This window comes from Schistocerca piceifrons, chromosome 1 (assembly GCF_021461385.2).
Source record: "Schistocerca piceifrons isolate TAMUIC-IGC-003096 chromosome 1, iqSchPice1.1, whole genome shotgun sequence".
Classification (NCBI taxonomy): Eukaryota; Metazoa; Arthropoda; class Insecta; order Orthoptera; family Acrididae; genus Schistocerca; species Schistocerca piceifrons.
The window spans coordinates 1,119,094,721-1,119,112,102 of NC_060138.1; the positions used below are offsets into that span (position 1 = coordinate 1,119,094,721).

The 17,382-nt window shown below is 42.9% G+C and overlaps 1 protein-coding gene and 1 non-coding gene across 2 annotated transcripts in view; one reads left to right on the forward strand and one right to left on the reverse strand.

Moving 5' to 3' along the window:
• Positions 1 to 17,382, reverse strand: part of LOC124777581 (forkhead box protein O-like) — a 668,269-nt gene that overhangs the window by 295,535 nt on the left and 355,352 nt on the right. The window lies entirely within an intron of this gene.
• On the forward strand, positions 13,192 to 13,265 carry Trnas-cga. The gene has a single exon. It is a non-coding gene; the product is annotated as a tRNA-Ser (tRNA).

Consider the following 17,382-nt stretch of genomic DNA (forward strand, 5'->3'; position numbering starts at 1 on the left):
AGGGGACTATGACTGGGTGGACCGCAAGTCTCTCTTCTAAATAAATTTCCTTTACTTCCCGTTGATGGCTACAGTTTTTTTATGATTTTTATTTTTCTAATTTGGGTTATCAGTCTACCAGTTTCGGTCTATAATGACCATCTTCAAATCTGTATTATAGAAACAGAAATCAGTGCAATCATTAGTGAAACACTAAATGGTACAAGACCTTAGGTAAAAGTCGGGAGAGATAATTCGCAACATTTGAGGCAGTGAACAAGGTGGTCTACTGAATCCATCAGTTTTCAATTGTGCCTTTTCTAAATAATCCAGGAGTGGCAGGAACTAAAACCAGAGATTTAAAAAAATTTCCATCTATATGGATACTCTGCAAAACACACATAAGTGCCTGGCAGAGGGTTCAGCGAACCACCTTCGTAATAATTCTCTATTATTCCAAACTCAAACAGCTCGCGAGAAAAATGAACACCCATATCTTTCCTTGAGAGCTCTGATTTCCATTGTTTTATTATGATGATCTTTTCTCTCTACGTAGATCGGCGTCAACAAAATATTTTCACATTCGCAGGAGAAAGCTGGTGACTGAAATTTCGTGAGAAGGTTCCGCGGCAACAAAAAAAACGCCTTTGTTTTAATAGTGTCCACGCCAAATCCTGTATCATGTCATTGACACTTTCTCCCCTGTTTCTCGATAATGCAAAACGTGCTGCCCTTCTTTGAACTTCCTGGATGTACTCCGTAAACCCTATCTGGTAAGGATCCCAAACCTTGCAGCAGTACTCAAAAGAGGACGGACAAGCGTAGTGTAGGCAGTCTTTTTAGTAGATCCGTTGCGTCTTCTAACAGTTCTGCCAATAAAATGCAATCTTTGGTTCATCTTCTCCACAACATTTTCCGTGTTCTATCCAATTTAAGTTGTTCGTAATTGTGATTCCTAGGTATTTAGTTGAATTTGTGGCCTTTATATTTGTCTGATTTATCGTGTAATCGAAGTTTAACGGATTACTTTTAGCACTCATTTGGATTACCTCATATTATTTTAGATCAATTGCCAATATTAGCACAAAAAAGACAAACCAATCAAATTAGAAAGAATCGACTTCAATCAGAACAGGATCGCTACAGTTGCTAAATATATTGTATAATTTTTCAGGAATTTTTAAATGCCACCGATATTACTTTCAGATTTAAACTACGCGGTCGTCTGTGATGATGAATTTTATTTGTATGGGACCGGACCACCTAAATTTACTGAAGATTAATGGCGTGAAATCTGAAATAAGCATGCGCTGGCAACGAGAGCGGACTTGTTTACGGCCTGTTGTAACACACCATCTATCAAAATCCTCTGCTACGAATGAGCAGGTGAGATCGTTAGTTCCGCAGTCTGCGTCCGACGAACATCGTCCGTGACCAAAGCTGTCACTTTCACTCCGTGTCTTCGTCTCCGCGATAGTTTTCTTGCATCAGCCGTCTATTGTTTTCTGATAGTATTGTTTACGTCCAAGTTTTTTTGTTTAACTAGTCCTTATTCTCCTTTATATTTCTTTTCGTCACTTCTATAATTTTTGTTGTTCTTAATCTGAATTGTGTAATATGTAGGTATGTGTGCTCGCATTTCATTCTTTCCGCTATACCCTTACATTGCCTACGAAACTTACCATTGTCGTCTCCTCCATTGTAGTAGTAGTCGTCAGTCCGAAGACTACTTCAACCCGGCCTTCTACGCTAGTGGATCCCCTACACCTCCCTCCATTACCACACTGACTATTACTAGAGCCCTCAGGACTTATCATAACAATCTGCTCCTCCTGTTAGTCACATTGTGCCATAAGTTTATTTTCTACTCACTCCGATCCAGTAACTTCACCAAATATCATATCTATCCATCTGATTTTCACCATTTTTCTGTGGCACATCACTTCAAAAGCCTCCATTATACCCTCTCACTTCCGTGTAAGACTAAACTTCAGGAAATTACTTTCAGAAAAGCCTTTACAACATTTAAATTTACATTCTACATTAGCAAATTTCTCATTTTCAGAAACATTTTTCTTCCTACTACCGGTCGGAATTCTATTTCCCTTCTACTTCACACATCATCCGTTAATTTGCTGCGTAAACAACAAAACTCATCGACTATTTTTGGTGCCCCATTTCGTAAGGTAATTTCTTGGCGTGATTTGATTCAATTCGACTGCATTCCATTATCCTTTATCTACTTTTTTTGCTGTTCACAGATACTACTCTTTCAGTTAATTGATCTTCGGACTCCTTTCCTTTCTCTGACAGAATTATTTCTTATTCCTGATCTGTAATTCCCTTCCAGAATCCCTATTTGGTTTACTGCTTACTCAATGTACAGACTGAACAACATGTGATGTAAGCTACAACCCTGTCTTACTCTCTTCTCAATTACCGCCGCCTTTTCATGCCATGGCCTCTGATCTGCACTCTGGCTTCTGTACTTCTGTTACAGATGTGAAATTTTCTTTCCATATCTTAGCGCTTACTTCACACATGAGGTAGCTGCCAACATTGTCAAGATAACAACGTAGATTTATGAGATGATCATCAGCCATTCAACTGACATCGGATCACTGAAGGAAAGCTTCTCACGTAAGACAGTGAGTACCTGAACTAGCAGACAGGTGAAGATATGCCTCAACTGTTTGCAGAAGCTAACCGGCAAAGCTTCAGGAAACAGTTTTCAGTGAGGAACACGCAATACTAGCGACCCAGCCTGGCTTCGCACGAGTAGCATTAAGTACCTAGGACCAGACGACATTTGTGGCGCAGCGTATTTCTTTTGCGGCCCACTGCGTCGAGTTACGAACAAATTTCAGAGAATAACGTTATGTAACTGAATATCCTAACTTTCATATAATTTGCGCAATGTAAGCAGTGCACAACAGTTGTCTGGATGTATGAATGTTGTGTGTTTCATATTGAAAGTTCATCTGGACTGATATCTCACAGCAACGAAGGGAGCATCCCGTGGTGTAACAATAAGGGGGCGATCAAAAAGTTTCCGTCCCAAGGCCGTCCAGTCCAAAATCGATATACCAGTCAGGCAAAACTGCGGAGAGTATTGAGACAATCATTCCATCGACGCATCAGGTGGAACATAGCATTTGGTAAAACACCTCCTCCTGCTCCGTAAACAAGTCAGTGACCGCCTGCCGCACGTCCTCGGTCGACAGAAATCGTTGACCCATCAACGCCTTTTTTATCAGACCGAATGCGTGTACCCGTATGGGAAGAGATCAGATAATAGGGCGGGTACTTGTTTTCCGTAATGGATGAGGTTGGCCTCTCAGACCGACCGGCGTCTTGAGTCAAATTGCGACCAGCACGGAACTTGACACGCCTTTCTAGAACGGTGGTTTTTGTTAGACATGCTGCCCCATACACATCCTTCGTTCTCCAAAGAATGTCTACCGGTGTCTGTCCTTTGGCAGCCAAGAAAATAACAGCATGTTTGGAGGCGTTTGGTAATAACGTTGTCATAATTCACGTTTCCGCATTTGCCGCACCCGCGTCGGAAAAACACGAACGCCTCACAGATCCCTTGCCTACAAGTAGTTGTTAGTTTACTCGCACCGCAGTCGCGCTACACTGCGTTTACACCGCAGCAACAACCTCAAGGAAAACTTGTTAATCGGCCCTTACGCTATGTAGATATCATGTGGATTCATGGGTGTATGTGTCTAGGAGTGATGCAGTACGTATCGGAGTCTGGCTGAGGCTGCAGAAATAAAAGAGAAAAAAAAAACAAGAAAAAATGTACGATGACATAATTACCTCGTGTTACAGCACTATTCTTCTGAAGTGTAGTACGCACTGTGATGCATTGTTGAGAATCACTACAACAGTTCTTTGCCGTGGATTTCTCGGCGTGTCACGTAAAGAATTGTGTCCACATCTATGCCTGATTCAAAGGAGACACAAAGCTGAAAGTTGAGTCGCATACTCTGTGAAAATGTTGCTACAGTTGTAGAAGTTATTTTTCAGAAAACGTGTTACTTGTAGGTTAAAAAAACCCACATGTTTTGGATGCGTATCATTTTTTCGCTATGTAAGTGTTCTCAAATGGTTGCAGGGAAACTTCTGGTTACAAGTATCTGATTGTTTCCAATTGTAAATCTCACATCACAGCCTGATGCTGAGGTGCGTATTCATTCCCCGTTTTTCGATGTGTCTGCACCGAATTAAGAGTGCGAACTGCGAATTTTAATCTGAAGGGAAGCAGAAACTGGCAGTCTGAAATTAACGCTAGTCTGGAAGACAGATTGAGAAAAGTGACCCAGGTGGGATTCGCCCACACAGTGAAGGGTTCAATGGTCATCATCGCACACCGAGCTCGAGCTCTTACGGGAACAGGCGATGTGCCGCGAGTAACGAGGCTGATGAGCTGGGGCACTCCACCACAAGTGTGTGCTGTGAGCTGAGAATCTGGGCTGACGGGAGGGGTGCTACGGTAGTCCGTGCAGTAGTAGAGACCACCGTGTCACGATGGAGTAGTGATCAGCACATGTGGCTAGTAAGCAGGAAACACGGGTTCGCATCCCGGGGTGGCACAAATTTTCACTTGCCCCATTGATATAAATGAATGCCCACTGGCAGCTAACGTATTCCATTCCTTTCTGTCTTGATTCGTAGTGGCTGCAGGATCAAAATTGTATCCGTTCCTTCGGAGATGTCCAAAATAATAGAACTACATAAACACTGAAGCGCAAAAAAGAAACTGGTATAGGCATGCGTATTCAAATACAGAGATATGTAAAGAGGTGGAATACGGCGATGCAGTCGGCAACGTCTATATAATACAACAAGTGTCTGGCGCACTTGTTAGATCCGTTACTGCTGCTACAACGGCAGGTTATCAAGATTTAACTGAGTCTATAAAGGTGGTATTACAGGCGGCGCACGAGCGATGGGACACAGCATCTCCGAGGTAGCGATGAAGTGGGCATTTTCCCGTACGTCCATTTCACGAGTGTACCGTGAATATCAGGAACCCGGTAAAACATCAAATCTCCAACATAGCTGCGGCCGGAAAAAGATCCTGCAACAACGGGACCAACGACTCAAGAGAATCGGTTAACGTGACAAAAGTGGAACCCTTCCGCAAACTGGTGCAGATTTCAATATTGGACCATCAACAGGTGTCAGCATTCAACGACACATCATCGGTATAGCCTTCCGGAGCCGAAGGCCCACTCGTGTACCCATGATGATTACACGACACAAAGCTTTACGCGTCGCCCGGGCCCGTCAACACCGACATTGGACTGTTTATGACTGGAAACATGTTGCCTGGTCGGACGAGTCTCGTTTCAAATTGTATCGAGCGGATGGACGTGTACGGGTATGGAGACAACCTCATGAATCCATGGACCCGGCATGTCAGCAGGGTGGAGACTGTAATGGTGTGGGGGCGTGTGCAGTTGGAGTGATATAGGACCCCTGATATGTCTAGATACGACTGACAGGTGAAACATACGTAAGCATCCTGTCTGATCACCTGCATCCATTCATATCCACTGGGCATTGCCACGGACGTGGGCAATTCCAGCAGGACAATGCAACACCAACACTTCGAGAATTACTACATAGTGGCTCCAGTAACATTCTTCTGAGTATACACACTTCCCCTGGCCACCCAACTCCCCAGACATGAACATTATTGAGCATACCTAAGATGCCTTGCAACGTGCTGTTAAGAAGATATCTGCACCCCATCGTACTCTTGCAGACTTACGGACAGCCCTGCAGGATTCATAGTGTCAGTTCCCTCCGGCACTACTTCAGGCATTACTGGAGTCCATACCAGTTCGTGTTGCGGCACTTTTGCGTGCTCGCGGGAGCCCTACACGACATTGGGCAGGCGCACCAGTTTCTTTGGCTCAAAAAAAAAAATTAATTAAAAAAAAGTTCAAATGGCTCTGAGCACTATGGGACTTAACTTCTCAGGTCATCAGTCCCCTAGAACTTAGAACTACTTAAACCTAACTAACCTAAGGACATCACACACATCAATGCCGAGGCAGGATGCGAACCTGCGACCGTATCGGTCGCGCGGTTCCAGACTGTAGCGCCTATAACCGCTCGGCCACTTCGGCCGGCTTCTTTGGATCTTCAGTGTATATAACCACATGTGGTAGTGAGCACATAGCTGTACTTGGTCGATGGAAGAAGAATTTTTTGATGTATCAGCAAGCGCAACGACGTATGAAAGCTACGTGCAAAATATCACTTCGTCTATGGACTGCAGGGCGCAGATGTGGATGGGGTTGGACGTAGATCGAAGACATGCAGGAATCTATATGAAAACCTGCTCATCTCCTTTAAAGCAAATCGTTCCGCCAAAAAAAAAAAGGAAGCTACATCGGTACGAGACGAGCGCGGAGCCGTCCGCCGGCGGATGCAGCTAGCAGATATATCAATAAGAGAATCGCAGTCCGACGCCGACGCCGAGAAGCGGTAAGCGAGTAGACGCGGGTCGCCGTGCCGCAGTTTGCCGAACGCAATAGGCGGCCAGGCATTCGATTTGCGCGGCCGCCGGAGCCGCGAAATTGAGCCGGCGAACTGCGCGGCGAGGTGAGGTAAGCCAAGCCGGCCCTGCCAGTTTGCTCTGCGGTAGCCTTGGAGACGTCTCCATGGCGACGGACACAATGACGCCCTCGCCCCGAGCCAGCCGCCGCGCGGGCTTCGCCACCGCGCTCCCAATCAAAATATAAACACTCGCCTTCTCCCCTGCGTTTCCCACTTTGTGCGTCTTACGACAGTAACATCAGTGGAGCAAAGCCAGAGAAATCGATGTCACCATTAACCCACCTCCCCCAGATTCTTTAAAGAATCCAACTCTAGTGTTTAAAGCATTTCGGGAGTCTGATCACCATACGAATGTGTTAAATATTTGACGTTAGGCGTGTAAAACTTTGTGGTTGAAGACGCGAAACCCGAACTATATTGGTGAAAAATTGTGGAGAACGTTTGAAATTATGTGTAAGTTTGTTGAAAGCCGCTAAGTACTCCTGTTCTCAAACAGTTATGCTGCCTCAATACTTATTCACAGTTTTCAACTTTAATGCTTGAAAGTGTGTTATACTTTCAAAGTAAGAATATACGTCTTAATGAGTAGATTATGACAGCATTTTAAATTTTGATTTCGGTCGATGAAATACAAAAAATGAAATTTTTGTTCCCCCTGGAAGCTGTTACACAGGCAACCTGGAATCGGCATTAGGGACTTTTTTAACCATTTAGCAATGAACATATAGCGACACAGGAATAAATATGCTCAAAATTATGGACCTGCACGACCTTAAACGATACCTCAAAGTTAGTAACACATTTTGTTGTTTAATATAAGATACTGGCACTTGTCGATGAGTTTTGCTATTTGAGCTTCAAAGAAACCGAAGATAGCCGAAATAGAGCGGTATGAAGTAGTACAAACTGGCAATAGCACGAGAAAGATAAATTTGTGAACTCGAATATGAATTTAATTGTTAGAAAGACTTATGCGAAGGTATTTGCATGAATTAGGTTTGTATGAAAGTGATAAATCAACGGTAAGCAGCTCACACGAGGGAAGAGAAGAGAAGCTTTCGAAATGTGATGGTAAAGAAGAATGTTGAAAATTAGGTGGCTGCAGGCACTGAATCAAAACGGAGAAAAAAAGACACGACAAAAAGAAGGAATCGGTTGGCACGACAAGAGGGTACGTAGGAGGCATCAGGAAATATAGTTTGCTAATGGAGGGAAGTGCGTGTGTGTTTGGAAGGGGGAGGGAGAGGGGTATGAATTCTAGACAGCGACCAAGGCTTTAACACAATAAGTAGTTTCAGATGTGTGTAGGTTGCTGCAGTTGTGCAGAGATGATGATGATGAGGTTTGCAGAGATGATGATGATGATGATGATGATGAGGTTTGCACAGGATAGGCTAACATGGAGAGCTGCATCAGATCAGTCTTCGGAGTCAGAACAGCAACCACCACCACCACCACCACCACCACTTACGACTTCTATATACGAATTCCTTCACATTTCCGTGGATCCCTTGGATCCCGGAAGCACTTGTAATATCTACACCCTCCCAGTAGCAAGAGTAGATGCTATTCAGACTACTCCACCGACCACACAACTCATGTCAACAGCAGAAGAACACAAAACAGCAGACGAAATCTTTCTGTACTGCTAGCGTTAGAGCAGAGAGGACATCACAATCTCCTTTGGACGGTTCGCTAAAAGACTGACAGCTAGCGTAACACGAGCGAACACTAGCGAATGCGAACGGAACACGACCGAACGCAGTTAGCTCGCGCTCGCCTAACATTTACATCAGAGAGAATTCTCGTGCGTTGACGCTCGTTCGCTTGTCTTCGCTCCGATATAAAGCATGCTTTAGGATCTACAGGTCTGGAAGCAAGAGGAACTTCATTTAATAAAAACTCTCGCCTCTGTGTCGCTCCGAAGATAATTAAAAATCTCGCTAGCGTTGGCTCTAGAGGCGAGACAGCCGAATAAAAAATAAAATATAATATAACGTCGAGCAAGCTGCCTCTACGTCCCATCCGCTAATATAAGCGGAAAACTTTTATTTCACCGTACGGCAAAAAAGACAGGCTTGAAGTCTGGTCATCGTACTGTTTGCACTGCTTCCGTTAGTCTGCTATCTGCAGCTGACATCGTCCAACTCCCCCCGGGCGCCTCCGCGTCACATATCGCGAACTCCGAGCAGCCGCTCGTCAAACCAAATCGATACGTCGACAACAGCCTCCCAAGAGAAAACGTGTGGACGCAACCACAAGTTTCACTGCTAGGAATTCTTTAGGTCACCACCCCTAACGTTGCTTCGATGCAGATATCCATTCCTGTCCACTGCCAGGTATATACCTAACCCCGCTGCATCGACTACCTGCTTTTTTTATAAAACTCGTTCTGGTCTCAGGCTGGTTCTTTTTGTTTGTCTGGCTACTGTACACATCATCTAACAGAAGCTGTATTTAATTACGCACTCTACACGTCTGGCTACCACCACGACTACTACTACTAAGTAACCAACGAATGCTGTTTTTCCAATCCCTCACAATCCAGTCCCAATTCCTATTTCCCCATTTCCCTCGTCAATATACAGATTAAACATGAACAACCATCCGTTACACCTCTCCAGATTTTGGCCGCTTGCATCATTATATCAATGCTGACTACTCCATCTGGCTTCGACACAGTATTACCCTCCTAATCCCACACCGGCTAAGAACGGGGAACATTCCGTTCTGTTCCACATTGTCAAAAGATATTTCCTAATACACGAATGAAATGTTTTTGCTAAATTTGTTCAGTATATTAACCGTAGTGTTAAAATGGCTTCTCGAGTGCCCTTGCTACTCCTAAAACCAAACTGCTCTGCTCTCAATCTACTTCCAACATTTCCTCAAGCACTTTTTCAGTAATCTTGTATCATTGGTTAATTTATGACTCAAGAGATAATGTAGAGGAAAAAGCCGAGAGCCAGCGTTCATTTACTCCTATCTGTATCGCTGTATTATCAATAGGAATACTACTTTCTGAATTACGGTGTGCGCGAAACGCGAAACACTCATGAGCGAAACAAAATTGGTCGGTACATCACAGTTAAGATAATGTGTCGAGGGGAATATTTTGCGCCACCATCTCTCACCCGATCTTCCTGCACACAGCTCTTACGGATAACCTTATCACAAAGTTATCTACGTAATTTACTCCTTATCTTTTATATTAGACGGTTGAGAGCGAAATCCCGTTACGTAAACCGCCGGCATTAATTTCTAACACCAAGAGATAAGGAGAAAATTATGAGAATGATTAACATGAAATAATCTGAAAATCATCTGCTTGTGCAGTGCTACTGCACACACATACGGCTGCCAGGAACTCGCGTATCAACTTGTCCTGAGTGGTTTTTTTACATGACTGCACTCTGGTTGTGATCGGTTGCTTAGTTGGATTCATGCTTGACGTTGGCTTTAAGAGGACGTGCGTGGCCACAATAATTGAAACTGTTCGCTCGAAGAACCGAAAAGGAAATAAAAATGAACAACATAATTGAGCAGTAAACAAGCAGTAAATGATAGACAAATACCTAAGTGTTGAGTTATAAAAGGGGCCAAAGTACCAAAAGTTACCAAACAGTGCTGAACAGTAGTCTAAAATAGCTGGGAAAGTCGCCACATTCCCTCTTAGTTATCATACTGGTTGCGTCACACAGTTTTACATGGTATTTGGCACAGGTAGCCCCACTGACTAGGACAGATAGCGAAGTCACAACCAAAGTACATGTTGCTCAGTACATAAACTGCACTCTGTCGAAACATGATTAATATTAAATATTGGAAATATGCGTAACTTACAAGTGTTAGCACACTGCCTTGCTAAAATTAATAAATAAACAAACAAAAAAGCATAAGATTCGAGGAATGCTGTCATTATCGGAAAGGGGTTCGGATGCAGATTCAAGCGGTTTTCCAACACTCCACTGTGCGTGCAGAGGCACAGACATTAAGAAGTCATTCAAGGAAGGTAGCACTGCGGTGCGAATGTTATTATAGGACACGCGCCCAAACACGAACTTCTCTATGTTGTTTCATCAATTACCGGTCCTAACATTGGTTTGATACAGTTTTCATTCTATAGCTTGCCAGCTCTCTTCATTTTGGCTTCACTGTTCGATCCCACGTCATCAACCACATGGCTTATATACGACATTCCTGTGCAACTGCTTCCTTCCACCATCTCTTCCACTATAGTTTTCATCAGCGAGTCTTATTGCATTATGTACTCGACCATTCTATCTCTCTAATTCATTATGTTGGTTGCCGGACTTCCTTTTCTTCTTGACCTGTTACAGAACGTCTTCATTCCTCAATCCATAAGGCTATCACTCCCCTGTTACATAATATTTCAAAAACTTGTAACAGGTTGATTACTGCCTTTCCCTGGGTCCACGTTTGGCATCCATACAGAATTGTGTTATAAAGAGCTTCTTCTCTATCTTTTCTTGTCTCAGAGTTTATATTTTTGGACTTCAGCAGCCGTTTCTTTTCACAGAAGCTCCTTTTACGTTGTGCAAATCTTGCTTCTATGCCTTCCTTGCACCTTTCTTCTTGATCCTACTTGTGAGCAAAATTCGTTAAGTGTTTTACAAGTGTCTCGCCTGCGCGAGTTTAACATTTAGACCACCAGTAATTCCAGTTCTACACAGGGCTGAATCTTTCTGCTTGTGGTAGCAGATAGCAATATGATCAACCTACAAAACATTAATGGTGTGGTTGCTTATACTCAGTCGAGTTGCTGATTCCATTTTTCTGCAAGACGTTCCAACGTTCGATCCAGTTGCCTTCCTCAGGTGCTCCGAGCTTCTTGTTACGTGCAGGCTCTGCTTGGACTGCAGAGGGACACAGCTCACACCACATGAAAAAGACGACTGTATCGGTCGTTGAAACGTCGTGCGCAAAAATGAAATCAACAACTTGGCTGAATACAAGCAAGCATTCCATTTTTTAAAATGAAGCACATAAAAGTTAAGATTTTTTTAAATATTATTTAGTATTTACTTTTTTTATAGGCTAGAGCTAAAGCATCATCACTACCAGCAGTCTGATCGTCTTCTTCTTCTTCTTGTTCCTGTTTTTGCATTTATGGAGTGGTCATTATTTTCAGCATGTTGGCATGTTCCGGATATTGGGGATTAATCTATCACGCAGAGTTAACCTGAGCGATTGAATAGTAACACTTCTCGAAGATGTAACAACGGCTGTCTTCTTTCTATTAATCCGCATGAGTTGGATAATGACATGTCATCAACAAACTCGCTCACACAGGGACGTTCCAGTATCTCATTTCATTTGATAATTAATATCAATATCAATACTTAAATTCGGACTACTATCCCGATAATATCGGAACAAAATTAGCAAATTTTCAAAATTTCCTTGAACGCAGGAGGAGTGAAATGTGGAAATTATGCTGTGTGAGCGTGAACCAACATGAACATCAACTGAAACGAAAACGTATTTATGTCTAGTACTAGGCTTATATTTTTTGCGGTGTTTTTTTTTTTTTTTGTACATACCCCATAATTCAGATATCATGCCTTGTATTCAAAATAAGCACTTGTTTCTCTAAAAGTAAAAGTAAGAAGCTGTTCTTAAAGAAACGAACGCTTATTTTGAATACAAGGATAAATACACGAATTATGTTATGTTTACATTAACGAAATGGAATATAAAATGAATAATTTAACACTTTCCCAAGGTAATAGTATGAAAGGGTGCTGAAAAGTAATGCCTCCGAACTCTTGAAGCTTTTTTAAAATAAAACAAACGTTATTAACATTCTACACCTAATATTCTACATCCTTATTCTTCATGTCTACGCATTTGCAGGCCTCTGTTGCTGGAGGGTGCGGAACTGTAGCGTGTAACATGTCGGTGTGTAACGTATGTACCTGTGTCGGTGCGTGAGAAACAACATGCTGAAATCGAGTTTCGAATTGTGAGAGTTTGTTCACACATGGAGCACGCTCTCCTTCAGCGTGACCATACCAGATCACACACGAGCGCTGTAACACCTGCAACAATCCCACGCCTTCGGTTCACTGCCTTCGATTAATTGTCCTCCATTCAGTTCCGTCTTGGTACCATCCATTTTACAGCTGTTTCCAAAACTTAAAGAACAACTTCGAGGACTTCACTTCGTTTAGTGATGAAGTGGTGCAAGCAGAGGTGAGGTCGTGGCTCCATTAATAAAGTCAAACATTCTGCATGCAGTGACAATATCAACAAACGAGTGTCTCGTTGGGAGACACGTATCACTCAGAGCTGTTACAGAGCGTCGTTGGGCAATAGACAGCTCCACTCGAACTATCAGCACAATATTGGTGACTACTCTGAAGGATAGTAAAACTATGAATCAAGTATCTATTATGTGTAAGTTGTAAATAAATATGAAACTTCCTGGCAGATTAAAACTGTGTGCACCGACCGAGACTCGAACTCGGACATTTGCCTTTCGCGGGCAAGTGCTCTACCATCTGAGCTACCGAAGCACGACTCACGCCCGGTCCTCACAGCTCTACTTCTGCCAGTATCTCGTCTCCTACCTTGGCAGAAGTAGAGCTGTGAGGACCGGGTGTGAGTCGTGCTTCGGTAGCTCAGATGGTAGAGCAATTGCCCGCGAAAGGCAAAGGTCCCGAGTTCGAGTCTCGGTCGGTGCACACAGTTTTAATCTGCCACGAAGTTTCATATCAGCGCACACTCCGCTGCAGTGTGAAAATCTCATTCTGTAAATAAATAGTTGACACTATTAAAGTTCCAATCCTCGTACTTAATAGTACTGACAGTTATGTTGCTGAATTCTGATATCTCTATTACAAATTCCACGCCGGCCACTGTGGCCGCGGGGTTCTAGTCCGTAACCGCGCTGCTGCTACGGTCGCAGGTTCGAATCCTGCCTCCGACATGTATGTGCGTGATGTCCTTACGTTAGATAGGTTTAAGTAGTTCGAAGTATAGGTGACTGATGACCTCAGACGTTGAGTCCTATAGTGCTTGGAGCCATTTGAACGATATTGAACAAATTCCACGTCGTCTGTAATTCTCGCTACTACACTCTTGTTTCCTATACATCACGATTTAAATTCTCCGTTTACTAGCAGTGAAAGTTTATTATTTTCTCCAACGCCATTTGATACTTTCGATAGCGACACACTGATAGTTCGACGATTTTATAATTATTAGGTGCCAGAGTCATTTCTGAATGATAATGGTTCCCCATTTGACATATCGTCTTTATAGGCACTGTCAAGTGATTCTGCAATTTGTAAATTGTCATATTTTAATAATGTATTAATGCTGAAATGTGTATGGTAATTGCAGAATCGCTTATCAATGGCTACAAAACAGAAATTGCAAAGTGTGTGCAGAGGGAATTAAAGTGACAGTCAAATGGCGAAAGTATCATCTTTTAGATTTGTATTTCTCAGAATACACTTAATCTGGATACCTCGAAACAAAAGTAACGACAAATCGGAGCAGAACTAACGATAAATCGAAGCGGGAGTAACGGAAAATCAAAACGGAAGTAGCGTTATAGAAGTACATGTACACGCACATCGGAATAGAAGTACCCATACATTGAAATAAAAGTATCCATACATCGAGATGGAGGTACTGACACGTCAGGACAGAAGTATCGACACACCGAAACGGAAGTATTGACGCACTTTCTGATCTCAGAACTTCGGCACACAACCGCCCACCGGCGGACGGTTTAGGGACGCTACGGTGCTGCCACGGCGCGGCGGCTCGGCGACTCAGGCGCCACCTGTTGCGGCTATTTATTGGCGCCTGGGCACGGCTTAGCGCCATTACGGGCCAGCACTAACTAATGGACCCGCGGGCAATGCGCTGCATACAGAGCAGCCGAGAGTCGGGACACGGTACGTGTCTGCCGTGCACACGCCCCGGGCAGCTCCTACAAATCCAAGTCCGGCAATCAGTTACAGGGACACTGACAAATTTACCCTGCTTGTCAAAAAAACTGTGGAACAGCACTACACAAAGCTGTAGGTTGATAGCCTTTATAAATACAACCAGTTACAGTCAGATTACATATCATCTTCAGGTACCTTACGACAAATATCGATTGTCTTATGCCTCTTCCTTAATCTTCTGCCAACTTTATTCATTTTTAATTTCATCGAGCACTCCAAGTCTTCTTCTTCTTCTTCTTCTTCTTCTTCTTCCTCTCCTATTTCCTGCAGTCTTTGCTTCAATGAGTCTTTGTTGCACACATTTTGTTCGCAGTATACAAGGTGATTCCGTGATGATGATACAAAATTTCAGGGATGATGGAGAAGGCTAAATGTATCAGTTTGAGGTAACAGACCTTGGTCCGGAAACGACCGAATCGAAAGTTATAAGCAAAAAATCCTTCCGATACCTCTGACAGTGGACCTCCTGTACAGCTCTTTTCTTTCCGTGTTTAGGGAGGACTTAGTGTAGATCAGAACAAGGAAAAATCGTCCAGTAAACATGAGTCCCAAAAATGTGTACCTTAAGAGCTATGAGCACTTGTCCAATAGAAGAGAAGTGTTTCACAGTAACAAAAATAAACAAGTGCTCATAGCTCTTAAAGGTATTCATTTTAGAGCCCATTTTTACTGGACATTTTTTTCTTATATTGACCCATACTACCTCTTTCCAAAATGTGGAAAGAAAAGACCGCGCAGTGAAAGAGGACCATTGTCAGAGGTATAAGAACGATTTTCGCTTATAACTTTCGACTCAGTCGTTTCCGGGTCAGGGTCCCTTACGTCACCCAAGATGTTTTCCTCACTCTTATCATTTACAGTAGTTATCTTTCCTCTATTATTCTTGGAAGTTCGCCATTCTGTCGCTGCATTTGCGTTTCACTATTTTTCTTCACAACCACAATTAAAAACAGCCCACGTATCCCCCATTTCTGTGTCGATTATTCGCTGTCATACAATACCACACTCCAGATATAACATTCGGCCAACTTGTTTCTTAATTCTATCGAAATTCTTTTTGCTGTCAATAGACTTCTCATCTTCACCAAAGCTCTTTTATTCCATAATATTTCCATTCTTCCTCTGTATCAGCCAACTCGTTTTCCTTTCTATTGCTATGGCTCTTGCTTTTTCTAACGCTTTCTCAACTAGTTTCTCAGCATAAATATCGAAAACGTTCGTGGCCAGACACTTTTCTAACAAATCGTCAAAAACGTTCTCGTGTCTTTCCTCGCCTCCAATACTTACCGCCACTCTCTGTCCTGTGTGGAGTTCCTTTATCATCCTATTATCCTTCCAGTCTACAGTCAAATCTTTCACGGTGCTCCCGAGGATACCACAGTTCAATCTGCAGAACGCCTTCTCCAATCAGAAAAACATATACACATATCCTTGTTAACTTCTAGCACTCTTTATTCTATCGTCCTCTAACATTCACATTCTTGTACACAACACGTGACGAGCCAAATCTGTGCTAATTGTTCGTTAATCGACCTTTGCGCAAGGCCAATACAAGCAATATTAATCGATTATCGAGAAGGAAAGCTGCTCTAAACACACAATAAAACGAGAAAAAACCGAAAATATAAGAGATGTTAAAGCTTTAGTCGCTTGAAAGGTGTAACAGTAACTACGCCACTGTTTGATTCGAGCAAGCCCAATGCAAGGAAGGAACCAATCGATTTAAAATTTGTGTTTGTGATCAAAGCGCGTGATACGTGATCAAAGGAGATCAGAGAGAATCCTCTAGTCATTGCTTTTTCACACTACAACATTCCGACGTTACACTTGGCACGAATTTACAGGGTTCCTCTCTAAGTCAACTGCGCCCTCCGCCATAAATAATTCATCATCATCAAAGTCAACTAACAAGCGATGAGGAGCAGCGAGCACCTGACCCCTAACACCTCGGCTACCTGGCAGTACATACAGCTGGGATGAAATACGCCAATAGCGCCTTGCGCCGCCCCACTGTCTACTATTAGATAGTCGGTCGCGTCATGGATTACGTGCATCACTTAAACGGGACAAAAAAATTTGTCGCTGCCAGACTAATTAATAGTACTGATTTTAAACGCATTTTCCCTTGACTAAAGCGTTGTCTTTCCACATAATGGGAAGCAGAAAGTTAAAACGTGTCATTCAGGGTTTATTTTCGTCCCCGGTGTGTTTAGAAGGCTGTCGTATTTAGGAATCTTAATAGGCTAACGTGTCACTCCCAGAAGCAGGAAGCTAGCAGAGAAACACCAACTGGATGTGACGAGGACCTAGCGGAGAAGATGCCGCGAACAGAGGGAGATGTTTCTTACTAATCTAAAAACAGAATTTAAATGGGTACAATTATGATCCAAGATCCTAATCACTTGCGTTCTATCGTAAACCAACCGAAATCTAAGGATTCCTGAGTTGGCCTGGCAATAAACTTATAAAATGCAAAATTTACGCCCACTGTCTGTTTGTTTGACTTTTTCAGTGGAGTGCAGTCGTATCTGTGAAAAATAACACTTTAATCAAGAAGTTACTATCTATAAAAGGTCAGAACAAATCACCAATGATGACAGAACTACTACTGTGAAATATGGTGGCGGGCTCTACACCACGTCTCACAAGAAGATTTTTGTAACTTTTGTTTTATATTTATAATATATGAAGTTCAGAACGCAGTATCCCAAAGCACACCTACCCAACTCCCAAAAATTCTCGAGAACATTGAATTTGAAGACTTCCGAGGAACTTTTAAGTCAACAAAATTAGTGCGACTTTTATGACGGGTCGCGTGGCTCAGTCGGCAGTTTCAGAG